Consider the following 16,088-nt stretch of genomic DNA (forward strand, 5'->3'; position numbering starts at 1 on the left):
TCCAAGGCATATCTCTTATGAAAAATTGGATGGGATGGAGCAAGAACTGAGTCCCCTTGGTGATGAAGATCAAGCATCAAGTCTTAGTGGTGAAGAATCCTTTGAACATGAAGAACCTTCTCCCAAGGAGATGGAAAGCAATGTGGAGGTAAATCTCTCTTGTCCTCCCATTTGTGATTTGTGTAAGGGAAAATGTTTAGATAAAATTGTTGAACAAATGATTGAAATTAAGAGATCTTGTGGAGAGGTGGAAGTCCTTAGAAAAAGGAGGATGGGAATTGAATACGCCTTGTCAAGACCCTTGGAATCACCTTTGCCTAGGTTGCCATCTATACCTTTATTTGAGTGGATGAAACTCATTTCTATTATCTTTATTATCCCACTCGAATATGGCTTACTTGAAATGGATAGTCAACTTAGGATGCTTTGTGGGATGAAGCGTAAAAGAAAAATGTTTTGTGGTTAGCGTTGCAAATCAAGGCTCATTATGATTGAAGCTTCAAAGAGCAAGGGGTTGGACTAGTGCTCAATTGGATGGGTCTAGGAGAATAGATTGGTGCTCCTATGAGAATTCATCTCTCTTGCCACCCGGAGGAAATCACCATGATCAACTCAAGGACGGGTGTGAAAACAAAGTGTGGGATCCCGGATCGCATAAGGAAGATCAACTTTGGGAGCCTATGGTTTGTGAAGAACTCCATCAAAGCTTGGAATTATTAACTTTGAATGATGAAGCACAATGGAAGTCCAAGCATTGGTGGATGTTCAAGGATGGATTCAAGCACAAGCCACCTTGATGAGGAGCTCCCCATAAGTCCAGCTTAAGGACAATAAACAAAAGTGCTAGGTGGGAGACACCCCACCATGGTAACATCTTTTCATTTTTCCTTTTGTACATATTGGTAAAATAGGTTTAATTTCATGTTTTGTTTGATTTGTTAAGTTTGTTTGGTAGTTTAGTGTGTTAAATAAGGCTTTGTGATGTTTTGGTAGCTGTTTGGAGGTTTGGAATGCTTGGTTGGGTGCAAAAACATAAAAATTTTTTTTTTGAAAAATAGAGCACCAACCCGCGCGTGCGCGCACCTGACGCGTACGCGCGCCTCAAGCATTTTCGACCATCCACGCGGACGCGCCATGTACGCGTACGCGTGGATTGAGTTTTTCCACCCCTCCATACATTCACCCGATAGTTGTGCCTGAAGTGTGCCAACTTTGTGCCCAAAGGCACGCGAACGCGTACCTTGCGCGTCTGCGTCAACTCTCTGCTTTGCCATGCACGCGTACGCGCGCTGTACGCATATGCGTTGCTTCCATTTTCATCAATCCATGCTTACACGCACATGACGCGCACGCGTGGATTGTCCTGTTTCACTCACCTTCTTTTCTTCTCCTCTTTCCATTTCTTTCCTTCTTCTCTTCTCTTTCCACCCTTCAATCGTCATCCGACACTACCAAACATCATGTAACACCATTTTTTTTAGTTAGTTTAACTTTTATTTTCTATTATAAGTGTTGGATTACTAATCTTGTTTACCATTTACTGCGGCTTATTACTAATGGGATGTTAGTTTAACATCATTGTTGTTATTGTCATTGTTGGATTCCTTTGTTGAGGTTGCAATTTGTTACTTGGTTTTAAATTTTCATGTTGAACATTTTTGAATACCAAGTATATGCTACATTGCCTTCATGCATCTTAACTCTTTGAATTGCATGTTTTGGCCACCATGCATTCATCATCCATTGTTAGGCAATTGTATATTATCAATGCATTTTTTTAGGATGCTTGTTCTAAGTGACCATCACCTATTTTATGCATTGAGATTGTGGAATTGTGAAATTGGATCGAAAGCTTACCTAGTGACATATTTTTGAGCTTTGTAAAGCTTTATGGGCCATGCTTGCTATGTGATTGATTTTCACTTCTATCCTCTTTTTCCCAAGTTCCATAGCATCCATGTGTTCCACCTCTATGTCACTTAGGTGTTGCAACAACTTCAATACGTGTCATTGATTGTTGTGTAAGTTTCATATACCATTTTGTTCACTAAGTCTACCTACACATCAATCAATGTCCATGTATTATCCAATTTCACAATTGCTTGATTAATTGCTTGAATGCTTTTATGCTTCTTCACTACTTGTTTGGTTGCCCTTACCCTACAAGTCTTTTGAAGTATTTCAAGCACACTAGAATGAGCGAAGTGTATGCTTTCTTTTGTGTAAATGTGACATAGAATTTTATACTAGCGTGTGTGTGTTCTAAACCGCGCGCAATTTTAGAACCCACACACCTATTTTTCATCAATGTCACACTAATTCGCTCGTTCAATTCTAGTGACTCACCTCATTCCAACAATTCACGCTTCCTAGCTTTTGTTTGTTTTTATCTTACGGTGTTTATTTTGTTTTTCATGATCGATGCACCATAAGCAAAAATGGAAGTGGAAGGAAGAACACGCAGCATCGGTTGACCTACCAACTGAAGGTAGCAACTAGGAAAGTCGTCGAACCCCCTTATTCATCTTTGGATGCACCGAGGACGGTGCAAACTTTTAAGTGTGGGGAAGTCGTCCGACCGCTCGGCGTCTTTGGGTGACAAGTTTCTAATCCCAACACTTTTGCATTTCATTTTAGGATTCTTAGTCGCATTTTCTTATTTTGCATATGTATATATTAAGCTTAGTCAAAATCATGATATTTTCTAAGGATTTTGTCTATAGGGCACCCTAATTGATTGAAAAAAAATTTTTTTTTAGAATTTGCTTGAATTATATACTTTGTGGAATATGATTTTTGAGCTAAGAATACAAGCATGTGAGATTTGAGCCTAATTGTGTGGTTACATCATACATAACCACTTACTTTCATTCTTGTGTGCATTATTCTCTTCCTATGATTGTAATCTTTGATTTGTTTAATTCTATATGTCCATTATTTTGTGTATACATGCATTTATATGATTGAGGCCATTGTTCAAATAGCTCACTTACCCAAATAAGCCTACCTTTTATCTTTCATTGATAACCAATTTGAGCCTATGCTTAACCCATTTGTTCTTAATTGTAGCACATTACAAGCCTAAGTGAAAAACAATAAATATCCCTTAATTTGGATCTTTGATTAGCTTAGGCTAGTGAGAGTGTTTATTATTTGATTTTGGGAGAGTTGGGAACATTGGGTAGAGATAAAAGTGTGTTTGTGTTTTTGTTGAAAAATTTTGGAAATTGGGTACACACTCATGTATTAATCATGTGTAAACCATATGCATTGATGTTCTTGTATATATTTTAGTTTAAAAAGAAAAAAATTTAATGAAAAAAAAAATATAATAAAAAAAGAAAAAAATAAAAATAAATAATAGAAAAAAAAGAAAGACAAAGAATTACAATAAAAAGGGGACAAAATGCCCCAAAGCAAGGTTCAATAAAAGTCAATGCATATGGGTAGTGATCAAAAAGAGAATGCATGAGTGTGTGAAAAAAGTGAAGAATGGGTAGTTAGGTTTGTTTAGAATTGTATAGGTTGTCATAGGTTAGGTGGGAAGTTTAAGTTAATCAAAGATTCAAATTTCAAGCTCACTTGACCATATGCATCCTACCTTGACCCTAGCCCCATTACAACCTATGGGAAAGTCCTCATGATACTTGTATGCATGCATGAATTAATTGTTGATTGTTAGATGAAAAACAAATCTTGGAAAACATGATTAGGGGAGAATTGAGTGAATCAACCCCATACACTTGAGCGATTAGAGCGGATACACATCCGGTGAGGGTTCGATTGTTCAATTACATGTTTCCACCCATGATCATCTGTTTTCTTGCAAGTTTGTAAAATCTTTTTAATAATTCAATTCAATTGTGGGTTGAGTGATTGCTATTGCCTTAGCCCTTTGTGTTTGTATATGTATTCTTGGAAATTGATTTATTTTGACTAAGTGGATGCATTCATGTATATCGATTGCATATAGATAGGTTGCATGTAGTTAGTTTGCATTGAATAAATGTTGATGTCCCTTTGCTTCTTTCTTGATTTTAGCATGAGGACATGCTTAGTTTAAGTGTGGGGAGATTTGATAAACCCCAATTTCGTGATTTATCTTGTGCTTATTTTGGGGGATTTTACCAACTTTTTCCACATTTATTCAATGAAATAGCATGGTTTTGCAATTCTCCCTTGATTTGTGCTTAAATGTGAAAACATGCTTTTTAGGCCTTAAAATAGCTAAATTTAATTCACTTTAATTCCATTCGATGCCTTGATGTATTTGTTGAGTGATTTCAGGTTCATAGGGCAAGTATTGGATGGAAGAAGTGAGAAGAAGAGCATGCAAAGCGGGAGAACACATGAAAAAATGAAGGAACCGGAAAGCTGTCAAGCCCGACCTCTTCGCACTCAAATGACCATAACTTGAGATACAGAGGTCCAAATGAGGCGGTTTCAGTTGCGTTGTAAAGATCACATCCGGAGCTTCGAAATGATATAAAATTTGCTATATTTTACTACGCGCTAAGGGGCTCGCACGTGCCATGTACGCGTGCGCGCCGATGCTGCCGTGGCCCACTAAGGTGAAATCGCCCCCAGCGATTTCTGAAGCACTTTGGGCCCAACCCAACTCATTTCTAATGCTATTTCATACAGAATTCAAGCTTGGGTAAGGGGAGAGCAATTGTTTGTAGTATTAGCATCATGTAGGTTAGTTTCTAGAGAGAGAAACTCCCTCTTCTCTCTAGATTTAGGTTAGGTTAATTTCCATCTTAGATCTAGGTTTAATTACATGTTTCTATCTTGTTTCTTTTATGATTTCTTACTTCTACTCTCTCATTCTCATGATTTGTAATGTTAATTTCTCTTTTATGTTCATAGATGCTCTTGTTGGATTTGATTTACTTTCAATGCAATTTATGATTCATGTTCCTTTATTGTTGATTTGGATTTGTTGTTGTTTAATTCCTTGTAATTGAGTAGTGTAGATTTATTTTCCTTGCTATTTTACTATGTTTTCTTTTTATGACTTCCAAGTGTTTGATGAAATGCTTGGTTGGATTTTAATGTAGATTTTTGTGCTCTTGGCTTGGGAAGGTAACTTAGGAACTCTTGAGTTACTAATGTCCAAGTGATTGACGATTGGGAGCCATTAATGCTAGATCTCACCAATTGATTAGGTGTAGAACTAGGACTTATGGACTTGGATTGACATAGCTCACTTGACTTTCCTCTACTATTAGTTAGGGGTTAACTTAGTGGGGTTGATCCTTGCCAATTCTCATGTTGTGGTTAGTGATTAGGATAGAGATCCTTGACCACCTAACCTTGCCAAGACCTTTTTGTTAGTTTATTTCCTTTGCCATTTATATTTCTTCTCCATCATTTCAAAAATCCCAAAACATACTCCATAACCAATAATTGAGCACTTTATTGCAATTCCTAGGGAGACGACCCGGAGTTTAAATACTTCGGTTAATTTTCATTGGGGTTTATTACTTGTGACAACTCAAATTTTTGATGTGGGAATTGTTTGATGGTTTGGAGCTATGCTTACAACGAAGTAATTCTTTCTATAAGAAGAAAATCTAGACCATCGACCAAAACTCGATTATCATACTCCGTTGTCCATTCGAACTTCTTTCCCTTCCCCAGAGTGGCGTAGAAGGGGAGAGATCTTATTGCTGATCCAGCTAGAAATTTGGACAAGGCTGCCAACCTCCCGTTGAGTTGTTGTACCTCTTTGACACAAGTCGGGTTCTTCATGTCGAGTATGGCCCGACATTTATCCAGATTTGCCTCGATTCCTCTTTGTGTGAGCATAAAACCCAAGAATTTGCCAGCTTCTACTGCGAAGGTGCATTTTGCAGGATTGAGTCGCATGCCATGCCTTCTGATAGTGTCGAACACTTGGGTCAGGTCGGACAATAGCGTCTCTTCACTTTGTGTCTTTTTTAACATGTCGTCCACATAGACTTCCATGATTTTTCCGATGTGATCCGTAAAGATCTTATTCATTAATCTCTGATAAGTAGCTCCCGTGTTTTTAAGACCAAAAGGCATGACGATGTAGCAGTAGTTTGCTTTTGGGGTTAAGAATGAAGTTTTTTCTTGGTTGGGTGGATACATTGGGATTTGGTTGTATCCCGAATATGCGTCTATAAACGAGAGGTATTTATATCCGGAGGAGGTATCTACCAGAGCGTCGATACTTGGGAGTGGATAAGGATCTTTTGGGCAGGCTTTGTTGAGATCAGTGTAGTCGGTGCACATTCGCCACTTCCCATTTGATTTTTCACCAAGACGACGTTAGCTAGCCATAGTGGATACTTGACTTCTCTTATGAATCCTGTCTCTAGTAGAGCTTGTACCTGCTCTTCCACAGCTTGGGATCATTCTGGCTCGAGCTTTCTTCGCCTCTGTTGTACTGGCCGAGATCCTGGGTAGACCGCCAACTTATGGCACATTAATTTGGGGTCTATGCCCGGCATGTCTGCAGCCTTCCATGCAAAGAGGTCGACATTATCTCGTAAGAACTGTACGAGTGATTCTTTTATGTCTCCTTTTAGGATCGTACCAATATTGGTTGTTTTGTCCAGGATATCTCTGATCTGGACTTTCTCTACTTCACCTTCGGGTTGTGGGCGGAGTTCTTCCCGCTTCTGAACTCCACCGTGTTCGATTGTGTGGAATTCTTCTCCTCTGTCTCTGAGGTTTAGACTTTCGTTGTAACAGCGGCGCGCCGTCTTCTGGTCTACTTTTATTGTAGCTACCCCTTCCGCAGTTGGGAATTTCATGCATAGATATGGAGTCGAGACTATTGTGCCGAGCTGATTCAATGTTGTCTTACCTATTAAGGCATTATAGGCAGAACTCACGTCGATCACGATGTAGTCTATCTTGAATGTTCTTGACTTTTTTCCTTTTCCGAAGGTTGTATGTAGTGAGATGTATCCAAGTGGTTGCAATGGGGTATCTCCCAGTCCGAACAGGCTGTTCGGATAAGCTCTAAGTTCTTTTTCTTCCAGGCCGAGCTTATCGAAGGCAGTTTTGAATAAGATGTCGGCGGAGCTCCCTTGGTCTATCAGTGTGCGGTGGAGATTTGCATTTTCCAGTATAATGGTGATGACCATGGGATCGTCGTGTCCTGAGATGATACCAGATGCGTCTTCTTTGGTGAAAGTAATTGCAGGGATGTCGGGTGCTTCCTCCTTTCCCTCAACATGATATACTTCTTTAAGATATCTTTTGCGAGATGATTTGGAGATTTTTCCTCCTGCAAACTCTCCGTGTATCATATGGACGTGTCTTTCTGGTGTACGAGGTGATCGCTCGATTCGTCTGACATCTTCGACCCTTCTTCTTTTTCTTTGCTCATCGTCTCGGGTGGCCAGATACCGATCTAATTTTCCTTCTCTTACTAGTTTGTCTATGACATTCTTTAAGTCAAAATATTCGTTGGTGGAATGCCCGCGGATTCGATGGTATTCACAATATTCGGTCCGATTTTCTCCTCCTTTTTTGCTTTTGAGTGGTCGAGCTGGGGGTATTTTTTCAGTGTGGCAGACTTCTCTGTAGACATCCACAAGGGACACCCGAAGAGGGGTGTAATTGTGATATTTTTTGATTTTTTCCCCATGTCGATCTTCCTTCTTTCTGGACTCTTTATCCTTATCCCGGGAGGGATAAGTGAATCCGGATTTTGAGGTCTCCCCTAGTCGAGAGTTTTCCTCCATGTTGATGTACTTCTCTGCTTGTTCTTGCACTTCGTTCAGAGATGTGGGGTGTTTTTTCGATATAGATTGACTAAAAGGTCCCTCTTGCAGGCCATTGATGAGGCCCATAATGGCAGCCTCTGTTGGTAGGCTTTGTATGTCTAGGCATGTTTTGTTGAATCTTTCCATGTAGTTGCGAAGACTTTCCCGATCTCCTTGCTTGATTCCTAATAGACTTTGGGCGTGTTTAGCCTTATCTTTTTGGATGGAGAATCTGGCCAGAAACTTCTTGGCTAAGTCGTTGAAGCTTGAGATGGACCTAGGAGGTAGATTGTCGAACCATTTAATTGCTGTCTTTGTTAAAGTAGTTGGAAAGGCTTTGCAGCAAATTGCATCTGAGGCGTCGGTGAGGTACATTCTACTTTTGAAATTGCTGAGATAATGGCTAGGATCTGTAGTGCCATTGTACAAAGTCATATCCGGGAGTTTAAAGTCTTTTGGAATTTTGGTCTTCATGATCTCCTTGGTAAATGGATCTTGGTCCTTGCGGGAGCTATCCTCATGAGAGGATCGATTAGCTTTGGCCTTGAGATTGGCCTCGATTTTTAGGAGTTTGTCCTCCAATTCTCGGCGTCGTCTTATTTCCCTTTGTAGGTTTTTCTCAGCTTCTCGTTGATGCTCCGCCTCTTTTTCGAGTTGCTTTAAGTGATCTTGAAGTGCCTCCATGGCTCCCACAGTTGATGAATCGTTGTTTTTGTTAGGTTGAGGAGTATCTTTTGGTGTAGTGTCCACGTTCTTGTGCGGCGTTCTATCTTCCAGATCCAAATCGTGGTCGTTGTCATGGTTGTTCGCCATGGTGATGGGATGACTTCCAGGTTCCCCGGCAACGGCGCCAATGTTCCGAGGGTTACCTGAAACTGTAGGTCGATCTAGGATGAGATCTTCTGTACCGGTCGGAGCTGACGTGTCCGGCTGGTGGGTGGCGACCGGAGCTGTCGTACTCGACTTGTTGGACTGGCTGCGCTGCTGATCCTTTGTCACCGGAGGGGGTGGTACCTGCAAGAGACTCCGATGCTTAAGTTAGCAAAGGGTATTAAGCAGGTTTTTAGTAGAATCAGAGTATGAGTTATACCTGGGTGCTCCAGTGTATTTATAGTAGTGTAGGCTGACCTTTCTAGATAAGATAAGTTAGTTATCTTATCTTTATCTTTAAGCGATGTCATCTTATCTTCTGGGGAGCCGCCCTTATCTTTCTAGGCTTTAACCGCCTTTAGATTGGGCTGTGTCCATTCATTTAGGCCTGTTTGGGCCCTTCATGTCGAATTGGCCGAACTCTTTTAAAGAAGAGGTCGGGGGTCCTGACCTGAAGAGGTCGGTTGCCTTGTCGCTAAACAACCCGGATCGAATAGCTCGACCCTGGGTATGAACAGTACTATAGTTAGAAAACAATAAAAGATCTTGGGTCAAGGTGCACTCTTTTTCCTGAAAAGGTTTTTTAATGAGGCGCCAGGCCGAGATCTCGAAGGGTAAGCACTCATATGTATACACTCTTGTTCATATTTTTATCTTTTATTATTATTTGAATAAATTTTTCAGATTCCCTAAAAAGTTTCCTACCAAGAGGCATCAATCTAAACTCATAAAACGCAAAAATTCATCATCTGATTACGAAGAGGTAGGCAAGGTGAAAACCAAATTCATCATCCGATTATGAAGAGGTCGGCAAGGTGAAAACCAAATTCATCGTCCGACTACAAAAAGGTCGACAAGGTGAAAAGCGTAAAAGCAGATTAATGCAAGAAGTTATAAAAAGTAATCCATAGAAAGCAACCTGACGAGGTTTGACTAAAAAAGGATTGCTAAAAATAACTTAAAAAGGCCCGACAGAGAAGTCGGACCAGTGAAATGATCACTAAAAAGGGACAAAGACACCTCTAAAAGGTCCAAGTAGCTTCGCTATAATGGTACAAGTCTTGCAAAAATGACACTACTTAGAAAGCAGAAGTACAAGTCGAGACGGCGCTAAAAAGTCATCCAAATAAACTATAAAGAAAAGGTTCCTAATCGGAACACTACCTAAAAAGTTATTGGAATGTGACTAAAAAGCCCGAATAACGAAGTCCTACAGGTCAACGTCAGCCAAGAAAAGGCGCAGGGCACGATCTCAAAGAACAAGCCAGAAGGTTGAGAAACAACTTAAGGCTCAAAAGGGGAACAGCTCTGCTCAAACAAAGGAACAGGGCTACAAGGAAGTCGATGACTAAAAAGGTTCTATAAGAACACTAATAAGTCATCGGACAAGTCAGCTCGGACACCGAAGGATTACCTCACCCAAACAGAAAGCAAGGCATGATCCAAAAAGGCCAAAAACTCACACTGCAAAGGAGGTCGGACAGAAAAATACCAAACCTCTATAAAAATCCACAAGAGCTGAAAAGTAATGATATCAGCAAAAGCATATCTATAATAAAGCATTTAAAGACTCAAAAGGCTACTACTGAAAAGCAGCCTCAGAGTTTAAAAGTGTTTTGTTTTTCCAAAATAAGGTTGCATAGAAGCAACTAAATATCAAGAGAGTCAACCATATAAAAAGTTACAAAAACTAAAGTTCAAAAAGTCTATAAGCCGGAGTATACAAATACACAGAGATTATAAGGGGTTCAAAGTCTCCCCGGTAGCAGCATCCTGGGCTGAAGGAGGAGGAATGGTCTTCAAAGGGGTTGCATCTACAGTTCCATCCTCCCGGTTCAGAATTCGAACATCAGGATCAGACTCGGGATGGTCGACCTCAGCTGAAGGAGTTGAAGAAGTTGAGGCGATTGTAGCTTTGGCCGGCAACGCAGGAGGAGGACCTTCATCTTCATCATCCGGGGTAAGCACAATCTTACCGTCCTCCACTACGTTATCCAGACTAAAGAGAGTGAGGTCGAGTTCAGGGGCAAGAACCCGGACTTGGGCCTTCAAGTTCTCATAAGCATCAGTCACACTACTCACCAGGTGACCCTAAAGCTCGGTATAATCAGCCTGGGAAGATTAAATCTTTTCCCTGGCCTCCAGCAGCTCGCTATAAGTGCGAGTATAGCTCTCTTTATACTTTTTTACCGCCTCCTCAGCCAGGTTTGCAGCAGCCTCAGCAGCTGTTCAGACCCTGGGTCGAACTGTCCGACCCGGGATGTTTAGCGACAAGGCAACTGACCTCTTCAGGTCAGACTATCCGACCTCTTCTCAAAGAGCTCGGCCAAATTGCCAGGAAAGCCCAATAAAGGGCCCAAATAGAGGAACACGACCCAAATCCAAAGGCAGCCCGAGCCTATAGAGATAAAGGCGGTTCCCTTGAGGATAAGATGACCTCACTCAAAAGATAAGATAAGATAAGATAAGATAAGATAAGATAAGATAACTAACTTATCTTATCTAAAAAGGTCACTCTACACCATTATAAATACACTGGAGCAGCCAGGTATAACTCATACTCTGATTCTAGAAAAAACCTGTTAATACCCTTGCTAACTTAAGCATCGGAGTCCCTTGCAGGTACCCCCATCCTCCGGTGACGAAGGATCAGCAGTGCAGCCAGTCCCACAAGTCGGACACGACAGCTCCGGTCGCCACCCACCAGCCGGACACGTCATCTCCGACCAGTACAGAAGATCTCGTCCGAGATCGACCTACAGTTTCAGGTAACCCTCGGAACATTGGCACCGTTGCCGGGGAACCTAGAAGTCATCCCATCACCATGGCAAACAACCTTGATAAGACCATGACTCTGATCTAGAAGATAGGACGCCGAACAAAAACACGGATACTACACTAAAAGATACTCCTCAACCTAACAAAGACAAAAATTCATCGAACGCGGAAGCCATGGAGGCACTTCAAAACCGCCTAAAACAACTCGAAAAAGAGGTGGAGCATCACCGAGAAATTGAGAGAGACCTACAAAGGGAGGTTAGGCGACGCCGCGAGTTAGAGGACAAATTCCTAAAACTCGAAGCATATCTCAAGGCCAAAAATACTCGATCCGATCACGAAGACGGCTCCCGTAAGGACCAAGACCCATTCACCAAAGAGATCACGAGGACCAAAATCCCAAAGGACTTTAAACTTTCCGACATGACTTTATACGATGGCACAGCAGATCTCAGCCATCATCTCAGTAATTTCAGAAGCAGAATGTACCTCATCGATGCCTCAGATGCAGTTCACTGTAAAGCCTTCCCGACTACTTTAACAAAGACAGCAATTAGATGGTTCGACAAACTACCGTCTAGGTCCATCTCAAGCTTTGACGACTTAGCCAAAAAGTTTCTACCCAGATTCTCCATCCAAAAAGACAAAGCTAAGCACGCCCCAAGTCTATTAGGAATTAAGCAAGGAGATCGGGAAAGTCTCCGTAGCTACATGGAAAGATTCAACAAAATATGTCTGGACATACAAAGCCTACGAACAGAGGCCGCCATTATGGGTCTCATCAATGGTTTACGAGAGGGACCTTTTAGCCAATCTATATTGAAAAAACATCCCACATCTCTGAACGAAGTGCAAGAACGAGCAGAGAAGTATATCAACATGGAGGAGAACTCTCGACTAGGAGAGACCTCAAAATCTGGATTCTCCTACTCCTCCCGAGATAAGGATAAAGAATCCAGAAAGAAAGAAGAACAACATGGGGAAAAAATAAAAAAAAATACCACAATTACACCCCTCTTCGGGTGTCCCTTGTGGATGTCTACAGAGAAGTTTGCCATACTGAAAAAATACCCCCAGCTCGACTACTCAAAAGCAAAAAAGGAGGAGAAAATCGGACTGAATATTGTGAATACCATCGAATCCGTGGACATTCCACCAACGAATGCTTTGACTTAAAGAATGTCATAGAAAAACTGGTAAGAGAAGGGAAATTAGATCAGTACTTAGCCAACCGAGTTGATGAGCAAAGAAAACGAAGAAGGGATGAAGATGTCGGACGAACTGAGCGATCACCTCGTACACCAGAGAGACATATCCACATGATACATGGAGGATTTGTGGGAGGAGGAATCTCCAAATCATCTCGCAAAAGATATCTTAAAGAAGTATATCATGTCGAGGGAAAAGAGGAAACACCCGACATTCCCACAATTACTTTTACTAAGGAGGACGCAGCTGGCATCATCTCAGGACATGACGATCCCATGGTCATCACCATCATATTGGCCAACGCAAATCTCCACCGCACACTAGTCGACCAGGGAAGCTCTGCCAACATCTTGTTCAAAACTGCCTTCGACAAACTCGGCCTGGAAGAAAAAGAACTCAGAGCATATCCGAACAGCCTGTTCAGACTGGGAGACACTCCAGTTCAGCCACTTGGATACATCTCACTACACATGACCTTCGGAAAAGGAAACCAGTCAAGAACACTCAAGATAGACTACATCGTGGTCGACGTGAGTTCAGCCTACAATGCCTTAATAGGTCGGACAACATTAAATCATCTCGGCGCAGTGGTCTCGACTCCACATCTATGCATGAAGTTCCCAACTACAGAAGGGATAGCTACAATAAAAGCAAACCAAAAGATGGTGCGCCGCTGTTACAACGAAAGTCTAAACCTCAGAGGCAGAGGAGAAGAATTCCACACCATCGAACTCGGTGGAGTTCAGAGGCAGGAAGAACGCCGCCCGCAACTCGAAGGTGAAGTAAAAAAGTCCAAATCAGAGATATCCTGGACAAAACAACCAATATCGGTACAATCCTAAAAGGAGACACAAAGGAATCACTCGTACAGTTATTACGAGATAACGTCGACCTCTTTGCATGGAAGGCTATAGACATGCCAAGCATAGACCCCAAGTTAATGTGCCACAAGCTAGCAGTCTACCCAGAATCTCGACCAATACAACAGAGACGTAGAAAGCTCGGACGAGAACGATCCTAAGCTATGGAAAAGCAGGTACAAGCTCTACTGGAGGCAGGATTCATAAGAGAAGTCAAGTACCCACTATGGCTAGCTAACGTCGTCTTGGTGAAGAAATCAAATGGGAAGTGGCGGATGTGCACCGACTACACTGATCTCAATAAAGCTTGCCCAAAAGATCCTTACCCACTCCCAAGTATCGACGCTCTAGTGGATGCCTCCTCCGGATATAAATACCTCTCGTTTATGGATGCATATTTGGGATACAATCAAATCCCTATGTACCCACCCGACCAAGAAAAAACTTCATTCATAACCCCAAAAGCAAACTACTGCTACATCGTCGTGCCTTTTGGACTTAAAAATGCAGGAGCTACTTACCAGAGATTAATGAATAAGGTCTTTACGGATCACATCGGAAAAATCATGGAAGTCTATGTGGACGACATGTTAATAAAGACACAAAGTAAAGATACGTTATTGTCCGACCTCACCCAAATATTCGACACCATAAGAAGGCATGGCATGCGACTTAATCCTGCAAAATGCACCTTCGCAGTAGAAGCTGGAAAATTCTTGGGTTTTATGCTCACACAAAGAGGAATCGAGGTGAATCCGGATAAATGCCAGGCCATACTCGATATGAAGAGCCCGACTTGCGTCAAAGAGGTGCAACAGCTCAATAGAAGATTGGCAGCCTTGTTCAGATTTCTAGCGGGATCAGCGATAAGATCTCTTCCCTTCTATGCTACTCTAAGGAAGGGAGAAAGGTTCGAATGGACAACGGAGTGCGAACATGCCTTCCAAGATTTCAAAAAGTTCCTGGGACAACCTCCTATCCTAACTCGGCCACGGGAAGGAGAACCCCTCGTATTATACCTCGCAGTAGGAAGTCGGGCAGTAGCCTCAACATTGGTCCGAGAAAGCGACAGTGGGCAACAACTTGTATACTTCATTAGCAAGGCACTACAAGAATCCGAGCTGAACTACCAAAAAATAGAAAAATTCGCCTATGCTCTCATCTTAACATCTCGACGACTTCGTCCATATTTCCAAGCGTACAGCATCAGGGTTCGGACCAATCAACCAATAAAAGGCATTCTGCAGAAAACTGATTTAGCAGGAAGAATCTTACAATGGGCAGTTGAGTTGTCTAAATTTGACCTTCAATACAAAGCTCGGACAGACATCAAATCCCAGTATTTGGCTGACTTCATTGCAGAATTTACAGACACCCGGAAATTCCTACAGAATGGAATCTCTATGTAGACGGTTCCTCAAACAAAACTGGAAGCGGCGCGGGTGTGATAATTAAAAGCGATAAGGGAACCCAAATCGAACTTTCCCTCAAATTCAGGTTCCCTGCCTCAAACAACCAAGCTGAGTATGAGGCACTACTAGCTGGTTTGAAGCTGGCTAAAGAGGTTGGAGCTCAAAAGCTCATCATCTTCAGTGACTCACAGGTGGTCACTTCAGAAATAGCAGGGAGCTACCAAGCCAAGGATCCCACCATGAAAAAGTACTTGGACAAAACCAGGGAACAGCTCGGACAACTCGGGGAATATGAGGTCCGCCACATACCCCGAGAACAGAATGCCCGAGCTGATGCACTCTCAAAATTAGCCAGAACTAAACCAGGGGGCAACAATAGATGCCTCATCCAGGAAATGCTGCATAATCCGTCAATCTCGGAAGAAGAAAAAGTCCTAGCCATAACAGGTCTAGATCAAGGAAGGATGACTCTCATAATTAATTACCTCAAAACAGAAACACTCTCCACAGATAAGAAGGAGGCAAAGAGGTTAAAACGGGAGGCACAATACTACACTATCATAAACAATACTCTATACAAAAGAGGGATTTCAATACCATTGTTAAAATGTGTACCGACTTCCAATACAAAGGAAGTGTTAGAAGAAGTACACAGTGGCATCTGTGGCAATCATCTCGAAGCGCAGGCACTCACCAAAAAAATACTCCGGGCAGGATTTTATTGGCCAACTCTACAAAAGGAAGCCACAGAATTCGTAAAGACATGTCCACCATGTCAGAAACATGCCAACTTTCACATCGCCCCACCAGAGGAACTCATCAGCGTAACCTCACTTTGGCCATTCGCAAAATGGGGACTCGACCTTCTCAGACCTTTTCCTCAGGGATCGGGACAACTCAAATTCCTCATAGTAGGGGTAGACTATTTCACAAAGTGGATCGAGGCAGAACCCCTAGCTAACGCCACTGCTCAAAGAAGTCGAAAATTTCTATATAGAAATATTGTCACAAGGTTCGGGGTTCCATACTCCATCACCACAGACAATGGCACCCAATTCACAGATGCAGGCTTCAGAAAGTTAGTGGCCGACTTGAACATAAAACACCAATTCACTTCCGTAGAACATTCCCAGGCCAATGGACAAGCCGAAGCTGCCAACAAAGTCATATTGGCTAGGCTAAAATGGAGATTATAGGACGCAAAGGGAACCTGG

This window comes from Arachis hypogaea, chromosome 13 (assembly GCF_003086295.3).
Source record: "Arachis hypogaea cultivar Tifrunner chromosome 13, arahy.Tifrunner.gnm2.J5K5, whole genome shotgun sequence".
Lineage (NCBI taxonomy): Eukaryota > Viridiplantae > Streptophyta > Magnoliopsida > Fabales > Fabaceae > Arachis > Arachis hypogaea.